The sequence below is a fragment of the Eucyclogobius newberryi genome, unplaced genomic scaffold, assembly GCF_026437365.1.
Source record: "Eucyclogobius newberryi isolate DKJ021-1_F unplaced genomic scaffold, fEucNew1.0.hap1 SCAF_43, whole genome shotgun sequence".
In the NCBI taxonomy this organism is placed as follows: Eukaryota; Metazoa; Chordata; class Actinopteri; order Gobiiformes; family Gobiidae; genus Eucyclogobius; species Eucyclogobius newberryi.
Window position 1 is genome coordinate 435001 of NW_027316090.1, and position 22909 is coordinate 457909.

The 22909-nt window shown below is 50.2% G+C and overlaps 1 protein-coding gene across 1 annotated transcript in view; it reads right to left on the minus strand.

Annotated features, from left to right (window-relative positions):
* smpdl3a (sphingomyelin phosphodiesterase acid like 3A) overlaps positions 1 to 22670 on the minus strand; it is a 27882-nt gene extending 5212 nt beyond the window's left edge. The window contains exon 1 of the mRNA XM_072464285.1: positions 22646 to 22670. The gene's annotated coding sequence lies outside the window, so the exon portion shown is untranslated. The remainder of the gene's footprint in view (positions 1 to 22645) is intronic.
* Positions 22671 to 22909: the final 239 nt, after the last annotated feature.

Below are 22909 nucleotides of genomic sequence, written 5' to 3' on the forward strand. Positions count from 1 at the left end.
CTGTGTTTGTGTCACTGTGTTTGTGTCACTGTGTTTGTGTCACTGTGTTTGTGTCACTGTGTTTGTGTTTGTGTCACTGTGTTTGTGTCATTGTGTTTGTGTCACTGTGTTTGTGTCACTGTGTTTGTGTTTGTGTCACTGTGTTTGTGTCATTGTGTTTGTGTCACTGTGTTTGTGTCACTGTGTGTCACTGTGTTTGTGTCACTGTGTTTGTGTCATTGTGTTTGTGTCACTGTGTGTCACTGTGTTTGTGTCATTGTGTTTGTGTCACTGTGTTTGTGTCACTGTGTTTGTGTCACTGTGTTTGTGTCACTGTGTTTGTGTCACTGTGTTTGTGTCACTGTGTTTGTGTCACTGTGTTTGTGTCACTGTGTTTGTGTCACTGTGTTTGTGTCACTGTGTTTGTGTCACTGTGTTTGTGTCACTGTGTTTGTGTCATTGTGTGTCACTGTGTTTGTGTCACTGTGTTTGTGTCACTGTGTTTGTGTCACTGTGTTTGTGTCACTGTGTTTGTGTCACTGTGTTTGTGTCACTGTGTTTGTGTCACTGTGTTTGTGTTTGTGTCACTGTGTTTGTGTCATTGTGTTTGTGTCACTGTGTTTGTGTCATTGTGTTTGTGTCACTGTGTTTGTGTCACTGTGTTTGTGTTTGTGTCACTGTGTTTGTGTCATTGTGTTTGTGTCACTGTGTTTGTGTCACTGTGTGTCACTGTGTTTGTGTCACTGTGTTTGTGTCATTGTGTTTGTGTCACTGTGTGTCACTGTGTTTGTGTCACTGTGTTTGTGTCATTGTGTTTGTGTCACTGTGTTTGTGTCACTGTGTTTGTGTCACTGTGTGTCACTGTGTTTGTGTCATTGTGTTTGTGTCACTGTGTTTGTGTCACTGTGTTTGTGTCACTGTGTTTGTGTCACTGTGTTTGTGTCACTGTGTTTGTGTCACTGTGTTTGTGTCACTGTGTTTGTGTCACTGTGTTTGTGTCACTGTGTTTGTGTCACTGTGTTTGTGTCACTGTGTTTGTGTCACTGTGTTTGTGTCACTGTGTTTGTGTTTGTGTCACTGTGTTTGTGTCATTGTGTTTGTGTCACTGTGTTTGTGTTTGTGTCACTGTGTTTGTGTCATTGTGTTTGTGTCACTGTGTTTGTGTCACTGTGTTTGTGTCACTGTGTTTGTGTCACTGTGTTTGTGTCACTGTGTTTGTGTCACTGTGTTTGTGTCACTGTGTTTGTGTCACTGTGTTTGTGTCACTGTGTTTGTGTCACTGTGTTTGTGTCATTGTGTTTGTGTCACTGTGTTTGTGTTTGTGTCATTGTGTTTGTGTCACTGTGTTTGTGTCACTGTGTTTGTGTCACTGTGTTTGTGTCACTGTGTTTGTGTCACTGTGTTTGTGTCACTGTGTTTGTGTCACTGTGTTTGTGTCACTGTGTTTGTGTCACTGTGTTTGTGTCACTGTGTTTGTGTCACTGTGTTTGTGTCACTGTGTTTGTGTCACTGTGTTTGTGTCACTGTGTTTGTGTTTGTGTCACTGTGTTTGTGTCACTGTGTTTGTGTCACTGTGTTTGTGTCACTGTGTTTGTGTCATTGTGTTTGTGTCATTGTGTTTGTGTCACTGTGTGTCACTGTGTTTGTGTCATTGTGTTTGTGTCACTGTGTTTGTGTCATTGTGTTTGTGTCATTGTGTTTGTGTCACTGTGTTTGTGTCACTGTGTTTGTGTCATTGTGTTTGTGTCACTGTGTTTGTGTCACTGTGTGTCACTGTGTTTGTGTCACTGTGTTTGTGTCATTGTGTTTGTGTCACTGTGTGTCACTGTGTTTGTGTCACTGTGTTTGTGTCATTGTGTTTGTGTCACTGTGTGTCACTGTGTTTGTGTCACTGTGTTTGTGTCACAAGCACTTGGACTAAACAGAGTCTAAAACACAGTGACATTATTACAACTTACGACGGAGGATAAGGGCCAACCAAGAAAAAACAATGCGCTGCACTACGAGAATGAAGTCATTAATCAATGAGAAAAAAGTCGAAGTCAGAAAAAAGTCGTAAATTAACGACAAACTCATTAAATAACGAGAAAAAAGTCAATAATTAATGAGAAAAAAGTCGTAGTTTAGGCGCCGATTCAAAGTGATGTGAGCAGTTCACTTTCAGCACCACGGTCAGCACCGCGGTCAGCGCCACGGTCAGCACCACGGTCAGCACCGCGGTCAGGACGCACAAACGGGCTTGGATGAGTTGACAGTTTAGAACGACATAAAAGCCTGAAATATGTTCAAGTGTTTCCCGTCTTTAAAACGATGTGTTACGTGTTTATGACAAGACGCTGTGTTCAGCAGCAACTTTCCTGCTCCGCATCATCTACAGACAGGAGGAGGAGCCCGCAGACAGGAGGAGGAGCCCGCAGACAGGAGGAGGAGCCCGCAGACAGGAGGAGGAGCCCGCAGACAGGAGGAGGAGCCCGCAGACAGGAGGAGGAGCCCGCAGACAGGAGGAGGAGCCCGCAGACAGGAGGAGGAGCCCGCAGACAGGAGGAGGAGCCCGCAGACAGGAGGAGGAGCCCGCAGACAGGAGGAGGAGCCCGCAGACAGGAGGAGGAGCCCGCAGACAGGAGGAGGAGCCCGCAGACAGGAGGAGGAGCCCGCAGACAGGAGGAGGAGCCCGCAGACAGGAGGAGGAGCCCGCAGACAGGAGGAGGAGCCCGCAGACAGGAGGAGGAGCCCGCAGACAGGAGGAGGAGCCCGCAGACAGGAGGAGGAGCCCGCAGACAGGAGGAGGAGCCCGCAGACAGGAGGAGGAGCCCGCAGACAGGAGGAGGAGCCCGCAGACAGGAGGAGGAGCCCGCAGACAGGAGGAGGAGCCCGCAGACAGGAGGAGGAGCCCGCAGACAGGAGGAGGAGCCCGCAGACAGGAGGAGGAGCCCGCAGACAGGAGGAGGAGCCCGCAGACAGGAGGAGGAGCCCGCAGACAGGAGGAGGAGCCCGCAGACAGGAGGAGGAGCCCGCAGACAGGAGGAGGAGCCCGCAGACAGGAGGAGGAGCCCGCAGACAGGAGGAGGAGCCCGCAGACAGGAGGAGGAGCCCGCAGACAGGAGGAGGAGCCCGCAGACAGGAGGAGGAGCCCGCAGACAGGAGGACACATCATCCACACATCACAGGGTTCAGAATAAGCGGCATCGCAAAATGCAACGCAATTTCTCTCAAATGTGATGCGTTCGTATCATTCGCAGCTTTTGCGACACAAAAATGTGTTTAATTGTATCACCAAAACGCCTAAAAGTACTGATCACTGTCAATCCATCGCCAACAATGACATGACACATGTAGGACGCTGTGTGGACATGACACATGTAGGACGCTGTGTGGACATGACACATGTAGGACGCTGTGTGGACATGACACATGTAGGACGCTGTGTGGACATGACACATGTAGGACGCTGTGTGGACATGACACATGTAGGACACTGTGTGGACATGACACATGTAGGACGCTGTAGGACGCTGTGTGGACATGACACATGTAGGACACTGTGTGGACATGACACATGTAGGACACTGTGTGGACATGACACATGTAGGACGCTGTGTGGACATGACACATGTAGGACGCTGTGTGGACATGACACATGTAGGACACTGTGTGGACATGACACATGTAGGACGCTGTGTGGACATGACACATGTAGGACACTGTGAGGACATGACACATGTAGGACGCTGTGTGGACATGACACATGTAGGACGCTGTGTGGACATGACACATGTAGGACGCTGTGTGGACATGCCACATGTAGGACGCTGTAGGACGCTGTGTGGACATGACACATGTAGGACGCTGTGTGGTCATGACACATGTAGGACACTGTGTGGACATGACACATGTAGGACGCTGTGTGGTCATGACACATGTAGGACGCTGTGTGGACATGACACATGTAGGACGCTGTGTGGACATGCCACATGTAGGACGCTGTAGGACGCTGTGTGGACATGACACATGTAGGACGCTGTGTGGTCATGACACATGTAGGACACTGTGTGGACATGACACATGTAGGACGCTGTGTGGTCATGACACATGTAGGACACTGTGTGGACATGACACGTGTAGGACACTGTGTGGACATGACACATGTAGGACACTGTGTGGACATGACACATGTAGGACGCTGTGTGGACATGACACGTGTAGGACGCTGTGTGGACATGACACATGTAGGACGCTGTGTGGACATGACACGTGTAGGACGCTGTAGGACGCTGTGTGGACATGACACATGTAGGACGCTGTGTGGACATGACACGTGTAGGACGCTGTGTGGACATGACACGTGTAGGACGCTGTGTGGACATGACACATGTAGGACGCTGTGTGGACATGACACATGTAGGACACTGTGTGGACATGACACGTGTAGGACGCTGTGTGGACATGACACATGTAGGACACTGTGTGGACATGACACGTGTAGGACGCTGTGTGGACATGACACATGTAGGACACTGTGTGGACATGACACATGTAGGACGCTGTGTGGACATGACACATGTAGGACGCTGTGTGGACATGACACATGTAGGACGCTGTGTGGACATGACACGTGTAGGACGCTGTGTGGACATGACACATGTAGGACACTGTGTGGACATGACACGTGTAGGACGCTGTTGTCACAGATCAGAGTCTGAAAGTGGGAGGAGCCACGTGCGCTAAAGTTTGCGTCAGATTCAGACTCTGAGGTCAGAGGTCAATAACTCCTAAACACTAAAGTCTTTGCAGATAATTCACATAAAATATTCATATTTACACTGCAGTGACACGACCTGTTTTTAATAATCAGATGAGTATTTTGGGCTCAGCCAATCACACGCTCCGAATGTGCAGCTGGAGCCGAGAGGAGACGAGTACTTAGGGAGCGTCATCAAATAGCAAAACGAAAAATGGAATGGAACGTCAAATAGAGCGGTACAATTTGAATAACACATAAATACATCATGATGGTCGCCACAGCAACACTTATTTTTCCATCAGAAGCTTCACACATGTTTTGTGAGTGTAAAGACGATTAAGATGTAAATGAGACTTATGCAAATAGTCGTCTGATGATGATGATGTGGAAGAAAGTTGTAAATAAGTTAATCTGACATTGTGTTGATTCATTTGTTCAACAACTAATTTTATTTGCAAGTTTTCTGTTTTATTTAAAGAAACATTTTTTAAAAAGTGTTTAAAAAAAAAAAACTCTTAACAAATTAACTTTATAATAGAATGTTTACAAATACATTTTAAATAAATAATTGTGTTGTATCAATGGAAAATATTGATTGTTTGTCACTTTCGTGTTTTGCTCTGCAATTATGAAATTGCTAAACAAATTTCGAAAAATTAACGGATTGTTTAGCAGCTTCTGCTGCACAAGAGAAAATCCTTAAGGCCCGTTCAAATCGCAAACGCGCGTTATGGCGAAGTTGGACGCAAGTACGCGCAAAGAAAAACGCAAATACGCCGCGTTCTCGACGCAGCGGAGCAGAGACGAAATATAGTAAGCAGACGCGCGTTTGCCGCGTGCGCATGCGCAGTGGAGGTGTTGAGAAAGTGCCTTTTGCGTATTTGCTCTTCAAAGGCCAAAAACAGAGACGCTCGGCGTCTGGATCCAGCAGTGATCGAGTTGAGTCAATAACATCATTTGCTTCAAGACTGGATAAACATCGCTCTCAGCTGTAGTTTCGTTTGTCCCGGGTCCTGTTTCATGACTTGTTTCCCGCTTTGGTGCGCGGACATGTGCCAGGACAACAACTACAGACGCCTGTCCATCAGTCCATCTGTCCATCAGTCCATCTGTCCATCAGTCCATCTGTCCATCTGTCCATCTGTCCATCTGTCCATCTGTCCATCTGTCCATCTGTCCATCAGTCCATCTGTCCATCTGTCCATCAGTCCATCTGTCCATCTGTCCATCTGTCCATCAGTCCATCAGTCCATCTGTCCATCAGTCCATCAGTCCATCTGTCCATCTGTCCATCTGTCCATCTGTCCATCTGTCCATCTGTCCATCAGTCCATCTGTCCATCTGTCCATCTGTCCATCTGTCCATCTGTCCATCTGTCCATCTGTCCATCTGTCCATCTGTCCATCTGTCCATCTGTCCATCTGTCCATCTGTCCATCAGTCCATCAGGTCAGTACAGAAATATTCATGTCTGAGCGCAATAATAAAGTGTGTGTGTGTTGTGTATGTGCTGTGTGTGTATGTGCTGTGTGTGTATGTGCTGTGTGTGTATGTGCTGTGTGTGTGCTGTGTGTGTGCTGTGTGTGTGCTGTGTGTGTGCTGTGTGTGTGTTGTGTGTTGTGTATCTGCTGTGTATCTGCTTGTGGTTGTGTATAAAACCAATGAAAAGTACATAGAAAGTAAAAATTTATATTTTTTTAGTAAAAAAAACATAGTTTTCATAGCGTTAATATGTTGTTCTAGTGCACCATTTAAAATTTGTGGTATATTTAATGAAAGTACAAGTAAACTAAATTTAGGCTTTATAGTTATTTGTTTGTTTTATTATTCAGATCTCTTGCCACTGGGGATTTGTACAGGACAATCACCAGCAGCTTCAGGTCCACAACAGAGGACTGGACGTCCACAACACAGAGGACTGGACGTCCACAACAGAGGACTGGACGTCCACAACACAGAGGACTGGACGTCCACAACACAGAGGACTGGACGTCCACAACAGAGGACTGGACGTCCACAACACGGAGGACTGGACGTCCACAACACGGAGGACTGGACGTCCACAACACAGAGGACTGGACGTCCACAACACGGAGGACTGGACGTCCACAACACAGAGGACTGGACGTCCACAACACGGAGGACTGGACGTGGACGTCCACAACACGGAGGACTGGACGTGGACGTCCACAACACGGAGGACTGAACGTCCACAACAGAGGACTGGACGTCCACAACAGAGGACTGGACGTCCACAACACGGAGGACTGGACGTCCACAACACGGAGGACTGGACGTCCACAACACAGAGGACTGGACGTCCACAACAGAGGACTGGACGTCCACAACACAGAGGACTGGACGTCCACAACACAGAGGACTGGACGTCCACAACAGAGGACTGGACGTCCACAACACGGAGGACTGGACGTGGACGTCCACAACACGGAGGACTGGACGTCCACAACACAGAGGACTGGACGTCCACAACAGAGGACTGGACGTCCACAACACAGAGGACTGGACGTCCACAACAGAGGACTGGACGTCCACAACACAGAGGACTGGACGTCCACAACACGGAGGACTGGACGTGGACGTCCACAACACGGAGGACTGGACGTCCACAACACGGAGGACTGGACGTCCACAACACAGAGGACTGGACGTCCACAACAGAGGACTGGACGTCCACAACACAGAGGACTGGACGTCCACAACACAGAGGACTGGACGTCCACAACAGAGGACTGGACGTCCACAACACAGAGGACTGGACGTCCACAACACGGAGGACTGGACGTGGACGTCCACAACACGGAGGACTGGACGTGGACGTCCACAACACGGAGGACTGAACGTCCACAACAGAGGACTGGACGTCCACAACAGAGGACTGGACGTCCACAACACGGAGGACTGGACGTCCACAACACGGAGGACTGGACGTCCACAACACGGAGGACTGGACGTCCACAACACAGAGGACTGGACGTCCACAACAGAGGACTGGACGTCCACAACACAGAGGACTGGACGTCCACAACACAGAGGACTGGACGTCCACAACAGAGGACTGGACGTCCACAACACAGAGGACTGGACGTCCACAACACGGAGGACTGGACGTGGACGTCCACAACACGGAGGACTGGACGTCCACAACACGGAGGACTGGACGTCCACAACACAGAGGACTGGACGTCCACAACAAAGGACTGGACGTCCACAACACAGAGGACTGGACGTCCACAACAGAGGACTGGACGTCCACAACACAGAGGACTGGACGTCCACAACACGGAGGACTGGACGTGGACGTCCACAACACGGAGGACTGGACGTCCACAACACGGAGGACTGGACGTCCACAACACAGAGGACTGGACGTCCACAACACAGAGGACTGGACGTCCACAACAGAGGACTGGACGTCCACAACACGGAGGACTGGACGTGGACGTCCACAACACGGAGGACTGGACGTCCACAACACGGAGGACTGGACGTCCACAACACGGAGGACTGGACGTCCACAACACAGAGGACTGGACGTCCACAACACGGAGGACTGGACGTCCACAACACGGAGGACTGGACGTCCACAACACGGAGGACTGGACGTCCACAACACAGAGGACTGGACGTCCACAACAGAGGACTGGACGTCCACAACACGGAGGACTGGACGTGGACGTCCACAACACGGAGGACTGGACGTCCACAACAGAGGACTGGACGTCCACAACACGGAGGACTGGACGTGGACGTCCACAACACGGAGGACTGGACGTGGACGTCCACAACACGGAGGACTGGACGTCCACAACAGAGGACTGGACGTCCACAACACGGAGGACTGGACGTGGACGTCCACAACACAGAGGACTGGACGTCCACAACAGAGGACTGGACGTCCACAACACAGAGGACTGGACGTCCACAACACAGAGGACTGGACGTCCACAACAGAGGACTGGACGTCCACAACACAGAGGACTGGACGTCCACAACACGGAGGACTGGACGTGGACGTCCACAACACGGAGGACTGGACGTCCACAACACGGAGGACTGGACGTCCACAACACAGAGGACTGGACGTCCACAACAGAGGACTGGACGTCCACAACACAGAGGACTGGACGTCCACAACAGAGGACTGGACGTCCACAACACAGAGGACTGGACGTCCACAACACGGAGGACTGGACGTGGACGTCCACAACACGGAGGACTGGACGTCCACAACAGAGGACTGGACGTCCACAACACGGAGGACTGGACGTGGACGTCCACAACACGGAGGACTGGACGTCCACAACACGGAGGACTGGACGTCCACAACACGGAGGACTGGACGTCCACAACACGGAGGACTGGACGTCCACAACACGGAGGACTGGACGTCCACAACACGGAGGACTGGACGTCCACAACACAGAGGACTGGACGTCCACAACAGAGGACTGGACGTCCACAACACGGAGGACTGGACGTGGACGTCCACAACACGGAGGACTGGACGTCCACAACAGAGGACTGGACGTCCACAACACGGAGGACTGGACGTGGACGTCCACAACACGGAGGACTGGACGTCCACAACACGGAGGACTGGACGTCCACAACACGGAGGACTGGACGTGGACGTCCACAACACAGAGGACTGGACGTGGACGTCCACAACACAGAGGACTGGACGTGGACGTCCACAACACAGAGGACTGGACGTCCACAACAGAGGACTGGACGTCCACAACAGAGGACTGGACGTCCACAACACAGAGGACTGGACGTCCACAACAGAGGACTGAACGTCCACAACAGAGGACTGAACGTCCACAACAGAGGACTGGACGTCCACAACACAGAGGACTGGACGTGGACGTCCACAACACGGAGGACTGGACGTCCACAACACGGAGGACTGGACGTCCACAACACGGAGGACTGGATGTGGACGTCCACAACACGGAGGACTGGACGTGGACGTCCACAACACGGAGGACTGGACGTCCACAACACGGAGGACTGGACGTCCACAACAGAGGACTGGACGTCCACAACACGGAGGACTGGACGTCCACAACACGGAGGACTGGACGTCCACAACACAGAGGACTGGACGTCCACAACAGAGGACTGGACGTCCACAACACGGAGGACTGGACGTGGACGTCCACAACACGGAGGACTGGACGTCCACAACAGAGGACTGGACGTCCACAACACGGAGGACTGGACGTGGACGTCCACAACACGGAGGACTGGACGTCCACAACAGAGGACTGGACGTCCACAACACGGAGGACTGGACGTGGACGTCCACAACACAGAGGACTGGACGTCCACAACACAGAGGACTGGACGTCCACAACACAGAGGACTGGACGTCCACAACAGAGGACTGGACGTCCACAACACAGAGGACTGGACGTCCACAACACGGAGGACTGGACGTCCACAACAGAGGACTGGACGTCCACAACACAGAGGACTGGACGTGGACGTCCACAACACAGAGGACTGGACGTCCACAACACGGAGGACTGGACGTCCACAACAGAGGACTGGACGTCCACAACACGGAGGACTGGACGTGGACGTCCACAACACGGAGGACTGGACGTCCACAACAGAGGACTGGACGTCCACAACACGGAGGACTGGACGTGGACGTCCACAACACAGAGGACTGGACGTCCACAACACAGAGGACTGGACGTCCACAACACAGAGGACTGGACGTCCACAACACAGAGGACTGGACGTCCACAACAGAGGACTGGACGTCCACAACACAGAGGACTGAACGTCCACAACACGGAGGACTGGACGTCCACAACACGGAGGACTGGACGTGGACGTCCACAACACGGAGGACTGGACGTGGACGTCCACAACACGGAGGACTGGACGTGGACGTCCACAACACGGAGGACTGGACGTCCACAACAGAGGACTGGACGTCCACAACAGAGGACTGGACGTGGACGTCCACAACACAGAGGACTGGACGTGGACGTCCACAACACAGAGGACTGGACGTGGACGTCCACAACACAGAGGACTGGACGTCCACAACACAGAGGACTGGACGTCCACAACACAGGACTGAACGTCCACAACACAGAGGACTGGACGTCCACAACAGAGGACTGAACGTCCACAACAGAGGACTGAACGTCCACAACAGAGGACTGAACGTCCACAACAGAGGACTGGACGTCCACAACAGAGGACTGGACGTCCACAACACAGAGGACTGGACGTCCACAACAGAGGACTGAACGTCCACAACAGAGGACTGGACGTCCACAACACAGAGGACTGGACGTCCACAACACAGAGGACTGGACGTCCACAACACAGAGGACTGAACGTCCACAACAGAGGACTGGACGTCCACAACAGAGGACTGGACGTCCACAACAGAGGACTGGACGTCCACAACAGAGGACTGGACGTCCACAACACAGAGGACTGGACGTCCACAACACAGAGGACTGGACGTCCACAACAGAGGACTGGACGTCCACAACACAGAGGACTGGACGTCCACAACACAGAGGACTGGACGTCCACAACAGAGGACTGGACGTCCACAACACGGAGGACTGGACGTCCACAACACGGAGGACTGGACGTCCACAACACAGAGGACTGGACGTCCACAACACGGAGGACTGGACGTCCACAACACAGAGGACTGGACGTCCACAACACGGAGGACTGGACGTGGACGTCCACAACACGGAGGACTGGACGTGGACGTCCACAACACGGAGGACTGAACGTCCACAACAGAGGACTGGACGTCCACAACAGAGGACTGGACGTCCACAACACGGAGGACTGGACGTCCACAACACGGAGGACTGGACGTCCACAACACAGAGGACTGGACGTCCACAACAGAGGACTGGACGTCCACAACACAGAGGACTGGACGTCCACAACACAGAGGACTGGACGTCCACAACAGAGGACTGGACGTCCACAACACGGAGGACTGGACGTGGACGTCCACAACACGGAGGACTGGACGTCCACAACACAGAGGACTGGACGTCCACAACAGAGGACTGGACGTCCACAACACAGAGGACTGGACGTCCACAACAGAGGACTGGACGTCCACAACACAGAGGACTGGACGTCCACAACACGGAGGACTGGACGTGGACGTCCACAACACGGAGGACTGGACGTCCACAACACGGAGGACTGGACGTCCACAACACAGAGGACTGGACGTCCACAACAGAGGACTGGACGTCCACAACACAGAGGACTGGACGTCCACAACACAGAGGACTGGACGTCCACAACAGAGGACTGGACGTCCACAACACAGAGGACTGGACGTCCACAACACGGAGGACTGGACGTGGACGTCCACAACACGGAGGACTGGACGTGGACGTCCACAACACGGAGGACTGAACGTCCACAACAGAGGACTGGACGTCCACAACAGAGGACTGGACGTCCACAACACGGAGGACTGGACGTCCACAACACGGAGGACTGGACGTCCACAACACGGAGGACTGGACGTCCACAACACAGAGGACTGGACGTCCACAACAGAGGACTGGACGTCCACAACACAGAGGACTGGACGTCCACAACACAGAGGACTGGACGTCCACAACAGAGGACTGGACGTCCACAACACAGAGGACTGGACGTCCACAACACGGAGGACTGGACGTGGACGTCCACAACACGGAGGACTGGACGTCCACAACACGGAGGACTGGACGTCCACAACACAGAGGACTGGACGTCCACAACAAAGGACTGGACGTCCACAACACAGAGGACTGGACGTCCACAACAGAGGACTGGACGTCCACAACACAGAGGACTGGACGTCCACAACACGGAGGACTGGACGTGGACGTCCACAACACGGAGGACTGGACGTCCACAACACGGAGGACTGGACGTCCACAACACAGAGGACTGGACGTCCACAACACAGAGGACTGGACGTCCACAACAGAGGACTGGACGTCCACAACACGGAGGACTGGACGTGGACGTCCACAACACGGAGGACTGGACGTCCACAACACGGAGGACTGGACGTCACAACAGAGGACTGGACGTCCACAACACGGAGGACTGGACGTGGACGTCCACAACACGGAGGACTGGACGTCCACAACAGAGGACTGGACGTCCACAACACGGAGGACTGGACGTGGACGTCCACAACACGGAGGACTGGACGTCCACAACAGAGGACTGGACGTCCACAACACGGAGGACTGGACGTGGACGTCCACAACACAGAGGACTGGACGTCCACAACAGAGGACTGGACGTCCACAACACAGAGGACTGGACGTCCACAACACAGAGGACTGGACGTCCACAACAGAGGACTGGACGTCCACAACACAGAGGACTGGACGTCCACAACACGGAGGACTGGACGTGGACGTCCACAACACGGAGGACTGGACGTCCACAACACGGAGGACTGGACGTCCACAACACAGAGGACTGGACGTCCACAACAGAGGACTGGACGTCCACAACACAGAGGACTGGACGTCCACAACAGAGGACTGGACGTCCACAACACAGAGGACTGGACGTCCACAACACGGAGGACTGGACGTGGACGTCCACAACACGGAGGACTGGACGTCCACAACAGAGGACTGGACGTCCACAACACGGAGGACTGGACGTGGACGTCCACAACACGGAGGACTGGACGTCCACAACACGGAGGACTGGACGTCCACAACACGGAGGACTGGACGTCCACAACACGGAGGACTGGACGTCCACAACACGGAGGACTGGACGTCCACAACACGGAGGACTGGACGTCCACAACACGGAGGACTGGACGTCCACAACACAGAGGACTGGACGTCCACAACAGAGGACTGGACGTCCACAACACGGAGGACTGGACGTGGACGTCCACAACACGGAGGACTGGACGTCCACAACAGAGGACTGGACGTCCACAACACGGAGGACTGGACGTGGACGTCCACAACACGGAGGACTGGACGTCCACAACACGGAGGACTGGACGTCCACAACACGGAGGACTGGACGTGGACGTCCACAACACAGAGGACTGGACGTGGACGTCCACAACACAGAGGACTGGACGTGGACGTCCACAACACAGAGGACTGGACGTGGACGTCCACAACACAGAGGACTGGACGTCCACAACAGAGGACTGGACGTCCACAACAGAGGACTGGACGTCCACAACACAGAGGACTGGACGTCCACAACAGAGGACTGAACGTCCACAACAGAGGACTGGACGTCCACAACACAGAGGACTGGACGTGGACGTCCACAACACGGAGGACTGGACGTCCACAACACGGAGGACTGGACGTCCACAACACGGAGGACTGGATGTGGACGTCCACAACACGGAGGACTGGACGTGGACGTCCACAACACGGAGGACTGGACGTCCACAACACGGAGGACTGGACGTCCACAACAGAGGACTGGACGTCCACAACACGGAGGACTGGACGTCCACAACACGGAGGACTGGACGTCCACAACACAGAGGACTGGACGTCCACAACAGAGGACTGGACGTCCACAACACGGAGGACTGGACGTGGACGTCCACAACACGGAGGACTGGACGTCCACAACAGAGGACTGGACGTCCACAACACGGAGGACTGGACGTGGACGTCCACAACACGGAGGACTGGACGTCCACAACAGAGGACTGGACGTCCACAACACGGAGGACTGGACGTGGACGTCCACAACACAGAGGACTGGACGTCCACAACACAGAGGACTGGACGTCCACAACACAGAGGACTGGACGTCCACAACAGAGGACTGGACGTCCACAACACAGAGGACTGGACGTCCACAACACGGAGGACTGGACGTCCACAACAGAGGACTGGACGTCCACAACACAGAGGACTGGACGTGGACGTCCACAACACAGAGGACTGGACGTCCACAACACGGAGGACTGGACGTCCACAACAGAGGACTGGACGTCCACAACACGGAGGACTGGACGTGGACGTCCACAACACGGAGGACTGGACGTCCACAACAGAGGACTGGACGTCCACAACACGGAGGACTGGACGTGGACGTCCACAACACAGAGGACTGGACGTCCACAACACAGAGGACTGGACGTCCACAACACAGAGGACTGGACGTCCACAACACAGAGGACTGGACGTCCACAACAGAGGACTGGACGTCCACAACACAGAGGACTGAACGTCCACAACACGGAGGACTGGACGTCCACAACACGGAGGACTGGACGTGGACGTCCACAACACGGAGGACTGGACGTGGACGTCCACAACACGGAGGACTGGACGTGGACGTCCACAACACGGAGGACTGGACGTCCACAACAGAGGACTGGACGTCCACAACAGAGGACTGGACGTGGACGTCCACAACACAGAGGACTGGACGTGGACGTCCACAACACAGAGGACTGGACGTGGACGTCCACAACACAGAGGACTGGACGTCCACAACACAGAGGACTGGACGTCCACAACACAGGACTGAACGTCCACAACACAGAGGACTGGACGTCCACAACAGAGGACTGAACGTCCACAACAGAGGACTGAACGTCCACAACAGAGGACTGAACGTCCACAACAGAGGACTGGACGTCCACAACAGAGGACTGGACGTCCACAACACAGAGGACTGGACGTCCACAACAGAGGACTGAACGTCCACAACAGAGGACTGAACGTCCACAACAGAGGACTGAACGTCCACAACAGAGGACTGGACGTCCACAACACAGAGGACTGGACGTCCACAACACAGAGGACTGGACGTCCACAACACAGAGGACTGAACGTCCACAACAGAGGACTGGACGTCCACAACAGAGGACTGGACGTCCACAACAGAGGACTGGACGTCCACAACAGAGGACTGGACGTCCACAACAGAGGACTGGACGTCCACAACACAGAGGACTGGACGTCCACAACAGAGGACTGAACGTCCACAACAGAGGACTGGACGTCCACAACAGAGGACTGGACGTCCACAACAGAGGACTGAACGTCCACAACAGAGGACTGGACGTCCACAACACGGAGGACTGGACGTCCACAACACGGAGGACTGGACGTGGACGTCCACAACACGGAGGACTGGACGTGGACGTCCACAACACGGAGGACTGGACGTCCACAACACGGAGGACTGGACGTCCACAACAGAGGACTGGACGTCCACAACACAGAGGACTGGACGTCCACAACACGGAGGACTGGACGTCCACAACACGGAGGACTGGACGTCCACAACACAGAGGACTGGACGTCCACAACAGAGGACTGAACGTCCACAACAGAGGACTGGACGTCCACAACAGAGGACTGGACGTCCACAACAGAGGACTGAACGTCCACAACAGAGGACTGGACGTCCACAACACAGAGGACTGGACGTCCACAACACAGAGGACTGGACGTCCACAACACAGAGGACTGGACGTCCACAACAGAGGACTGGACGTCCACAACAGAGGACTGGACGTCCACAACAGAGGACTGGACGTCCACAACAGAGGACTGGACGTCCACAACACAGAGGACTGGACGTCCACAACAGAGGACTGGACGTCCACAACAGAGGACTGGACGTCCACAACAGAGGACTGAACGTCCACAACAGAGGACTGGACGTCCACAACAGAGGACTGGACGTCCACAACAGAGGACTGGACGTCCACAACAGAGGACTGAACGTCCACAACAGAGGACTGGACGTCCACAACAGAGGACTGGACGTCCACAACAGAGGACTGGACGTCCACAACAGAGGACTGGACGTCCACAACAGAGGACTGGACGTCCACAACACAGAAGTGTTTTTGATAAAGGGATTTTCATATTTATAGTAAAGACCACATGTTCACTCAAGATTGAGCCCAAATGTCTGGTTGTTTACACAGAATGAGATAAAGTTAAATTAATAAAACAGTGAGAAGCTTCTCTTTAGTTCTCTGTTCTCTTTACTTCTGCACCTACTTGTGCGTTGTAACACTGAAATTTCCCCACTGTGTGGACTAATAAAGGATTATCTCATCTTGTCCTTGTTTGTTTTTGTTTATGATCTTAAAAATTGTGGTAAATTAAATAAGTACATCTTTAAATAGCCACTGAATTTCCCACAGACTCCCCAGTATTATATATATGAAAAAGATGCATGTAAACAGGACACACATTTTATAATATAAAATAATTTATTTTGTGGAAAAATAGAATATGTGGGTGTAATCCCTCATTGGTCCAGGCGTGTTCCATAGTAGAAAAAGCTTCAGTTGTTTCATCTGGACTCAGTTTGAAAAAATAGACGTTTCGACTCTCATCCAAGAGTCATTGTCAATAACAGAATTTAGGTCGAGAACTCGGATATTAATACTGTTCTGTGGTAAGACCCGCCCATTGGGAGGAGCCTTCCTGAAGTAGAAAGAGTTGTTTGTTTCAACAGAAACTCCCCCCTTGTATCTACCGAGCCTATTCAGAATCTTAATGGGCTATTAGAATCCTCTTTGTCTTTGTGAGACCCTGGCTCAACCACCCTGAGGACCTGATTAGCATCTACATGTCCTGGTCCTGGTCCTCTACCTTTCCAGGGGTTCAGTAACCCATTATAAATAACAGGAAGATTAAACCTTAGCCCTCCATTTCTGTTTAAAGAAGGTCTTTCTTTTTTAACAAAAATAGCTTCCTTGACTCCTCTTTCAAACCATCTTTTCTCCTGCTTAAAACCTTCACCTCACCGTCTTCAAACGAGTGATTAGAGGCTTCAAGATGGAGATGCACGGCGCTCTGTGGACCTGAACTTGTATTTCTTCTGTGCTGATAAAGCCTCTTGTGTAGAGGCTGTTTTGTCTCACCTATGTACCGTTCTTTACAGCTTTCTTCACTGCATTGGATCAAATAAACTACATTGCTCTGTTTTTGAGTCGGCAACTTGTCCTTAGGGTGAACCAGTTTTTGTCTTAAAGTGTTTCCTGGTTTAAAATAAACAGGGACTTCGTGTTGTCTAAAAATTCTCTGCAGTTTTTCCGAGAGGCCAGACACAGACAAACAGAGAAGGAAGGGTGTTTCTATCCCTTATGTCTCTGGCCTCTCGGAAAAACTGTGTGTGTATATATATATATATATATATATATATATAAAATATATATATATAAAATATATATATATATATATATATATATAAAATATATATATATATATATAAAATATATATATATAAAATATATATATATAAAATATATATATATAAAATATATATATAAAATATATAAAATATATATATATATATATAAAAAATATATATATATAAAATATATATATATATATATATATATATATATATATATATATATATATATATACACAGTTTTTCCGAGAGGCCAGACACAGACAAACAGAGAAGGAAGGGTGTTTCTATCCCTTATGTCTCTGGCCTCTCGGAAAAACTGTATGTATATATATATATATATATATATATATATATATATATATATATATATATATATATATATATATATATATATATATATATATATATATATATATATATATATATATATCTATATATATATATATATATATATATATATATAGTCTGCCATTGTTGTGGTGCCGGTTCTTCTCGGGGCAAATGTGTACGTACATCACCGGAGCGTCATCTCTGATTGGCTGCTGCACCGCCGCAGAAAAGCTCAAAATTCTGAACTTATTTGCGGCGAACCGTTTTGATGCTTTGATGCTTATTCGCCCGTCAAAGCGTCTCGAGCGGAAAAAGCAAAAGCGCGCACGCCTCGCCGCGCTCCTCGGCGAATCGCGCCGCAAATAAGCGGAAGCCGCGCCGCAAAAACGCAGGAGGCGCTCGACGCGCGTTTCCATAGACTTGGAATGTAAACTGGACGCTTTTGCCGCACCGGTCTGAACGGGCCATTAATCTGAGCTCTGCATCATCCACACATCATCCACACATCATCCACACATCATCTACACATCATCTACACATCATCCATACATCATCCACACATCATCCACACATCATCTACACATCATCTACACATCATCCATACATCATCCACACATCATCCACACATCCTCCACACATCATCCATACATCATCTACACATCATCCACACATCATCTACACATCATCTACACATCATCCACACATCATCCACACATCATCTACACATCATCCACACATCATCCACACATCATCTACACATCATCTACACATCATCCACACATCATCCACACATCATCTACACATCATCTACACATCATCCACACATCATCTACACATCATCCACACATCATCCACACATCATCTACACATCATCTACACATCATCCACACATCATCCACACATCATCCACACATCATCTACACATCATCCATACATCATCCATACATCATCTACACATCATCCACACATCATCTACACATCATCTACACATCATCCACACATCATCCACACATCATCTACACATCATCCACACATCATCCACACATCATCTACACATCATCTACACATCATCCACACATCATCCACACATCATCTACACATCATCTACACATCATCCACACATCATCTACACATCATCCACACATCATCCACACATCATCTACACATCATCTACACATCATCCACACATCATCCACACATCATCCACACATCATCTACACATCATCTACACATCATCCATACATCATCCATACATCATCCATACATCATCCATACATCATCATCCACATATCATCCACACATCATCCACACGTCATCCACACGTCATCCATACATCATCCATACATCATCATCCACACATCATCCACACATCATCCACACATCATCCATACATCATCATCCACATATCATCCACACATCATCCATACATCATCATCCACACATCCTCCACACATCATCCATACATCATCCACACATAATCCATACATCATCATCCACACATCATCCACACATCATCCATACATCATCCACACATTATCCACACATCATCCACACGTCATCCATACATCATCCATACGTCATCCACACGTCATCCACACGTCATCCACACATCATCCATACATGATCCACACATCATCCACACATTATCCACACGTCATCCATACATCATCCATACATCATCCACACATCATCCATACATCATCCACACATCATCCATACATCATCCATACGTCATCCACACGTCATCCATACATCATCCATACATCATCCACACGTCATCCACACATCATCCATACATCATCCACACATCATCCATACATCATCCACACATCATCCACACATCCTCCACACGTCATCCATACATCATCCATACGTCATCCATACATCATCCACACATCATCCATACATCATCCACACATCATCCACACATCCTCCACACATCATCCATACATCATCCATACATCATCCACACATCATCCACACGTCATCCACACATCATCCATACATCATCCACACATCATCCACACATCATCCACACATCATCCACACATCATCCACACATCATCCATACATCATCCATACGTCATCCACACGTCATCCACACATCATCCATACATCATCCACACATCATCCACACATCATCCATACATCATCCATACATCATCATCCACACATCATCCACACATCATCCACACATCATCTATACATCATCCATACATCATCCATACATCATCCACAAATCATCTATACATCATCCATACATCATCCACACATCATCCACACATCATCTACACATCATCTACACATCATCCATACATCATCATCCACATATCATCCACACATCATCCACACGTCATCCACACGTCATCCACACATCATCCACACATCATCCATACATCATCCATACATCATCATCCACATATCATCCACACATCATCCATACATCATCATCCACACATCCTCCACACATCATCCATACATCATCCATACATCATCCACACATCATCCACACATAATCCATACATCATCATCCACACATCATCCACACATCATCCATACATCATCCACACATTATCCACACATCATCCACACGTCATCCACACGTCATCCACACGTCATCCACACATCATCCATACATCATCCATACATCATCCACACGTCATCCACACGTCATCCACACATCATCCATACATGATCCACACATCATCCATACATCATCCACACATCATCCATACATCATCATCCACACATCATCCACACATTATCATCCACACATCATCATCCACACATCATCATCCACACATCATCATCCACACATCATCCACACATCATCCACACATCATCCATACATCATCATCCACACATCATCCACACATCATCCATACATCATCATCCACACATCATCCATACATCATCCATACATCATCCACACATCATCCACACATCATCCACACATCATCCACACATCATCCGTACATCATCCACACATCATCCACACATCATCCGTACATCATCCACACATCATCCATACATCATCCATACATCATCATCCATACATCATCATCCACACATCATCCATACATCATCCACACATCATCCATACATCATCCATACATCATCCAAACATCATCCATACATCATCCACACATCATCCATACATCATCCATACATCAGCCACACATCATCCATACATCATCCACACATCATCCACACATCATCCACACATCATCCACACATCATCATCCACACATCATCCATACATCATCCATACATCATCCACACATCATCCACACATCATCCACACATCATCCACACATCATCCACACATCATCCACACATCATCCACAAATCATCCACACATCATCCACACATCATCCACACATCATCTACACATCATCCATACATCATCCATACATCATCCACACATCATCCACAAATCATCCACACATCATCCACACATCATCCACACATCATCCACACATCATCTACACATCATCCATACATCATCCACACATCATCCACACATCATCCACACATCATCCACACATCATCTACACATCATCCATACATCATCCATACATCATCCATACATCATCCATACATCATCATCCACATATCATCCACACATCATCCACACATCATCCACACATCATCCACACGTCATCCACACGTCATCCACACATCATCCACACATCATCCATACATCATCCATACATCATCATCCACATATCATCCACACATCCTCCACACATCCTCCATACATCCTCCATACATCCTCCATACATCATCCATACATCATCCACATATCATCCACACAACATCCACACATCATCCATACATCATCCACCTGCCGTTGGGTCCTTGGGCAAGACACTTAACCCAACTCGCCCACTTTCTGCGTACATCTGGGGTGTGAATGTGTGACTGGTTCCTTGATGTAAAGCGCTTTAAGTACCTTGACGGTAGAAAAGCGCTATATAAATGTGACCATTTACCATATATAAATTTGACCACACATCAACTATACATCATCCATACGTCTCCAACACAGGACCTGACATGGGGACTGTCTGTCTGTCTGTCTGTCTGTCTGTCTGTCTGTCTGTCTGTCTGTCTGTCTGTCTGTCTGTCTGTCTGTCTGTCTGTCTGTCTGTCTGTCTGTCTGTCTGTCTGTGACTCCAGACAGATGCATTTGACTCAGGGCCGATCTAACCCTAACCAATAAACAATAACAATAAAGTCATTTTTTTAATGACTTTATTCTCGTAATGCCTCGTTGGCCCTTATCCTCCGTCGTAAAAACTAAATGTCAAAAAAAGAATAAAACAGTTTCTGATTTTAGACCTGGTAAAAACACATTTTCTCTCAAGAACCCGCGTCTCACCTGTGACCGGAAGGTTCCTCTGAGCCGCGGCTCCGAGCAGCAGGACGAGCCGAGCCAAGAGCGCCATGGTCCGGGTCTGGCTCTGGTCCGGCTCTGGTCCGGGTCCGGCTCTAGTCCGGGTCTGGCTCTGGTCCGGGTCTGGTCCGGGGACAGGTGCGTCGGGCTCTGGTGCGTAAACAGGAAGTGCGGTCAGGTCATGTGACTTAAAACGGCAGGGGGCGGGGCTTGGACTCACCTGATTTCACAGGTTTATTTACATTTGTC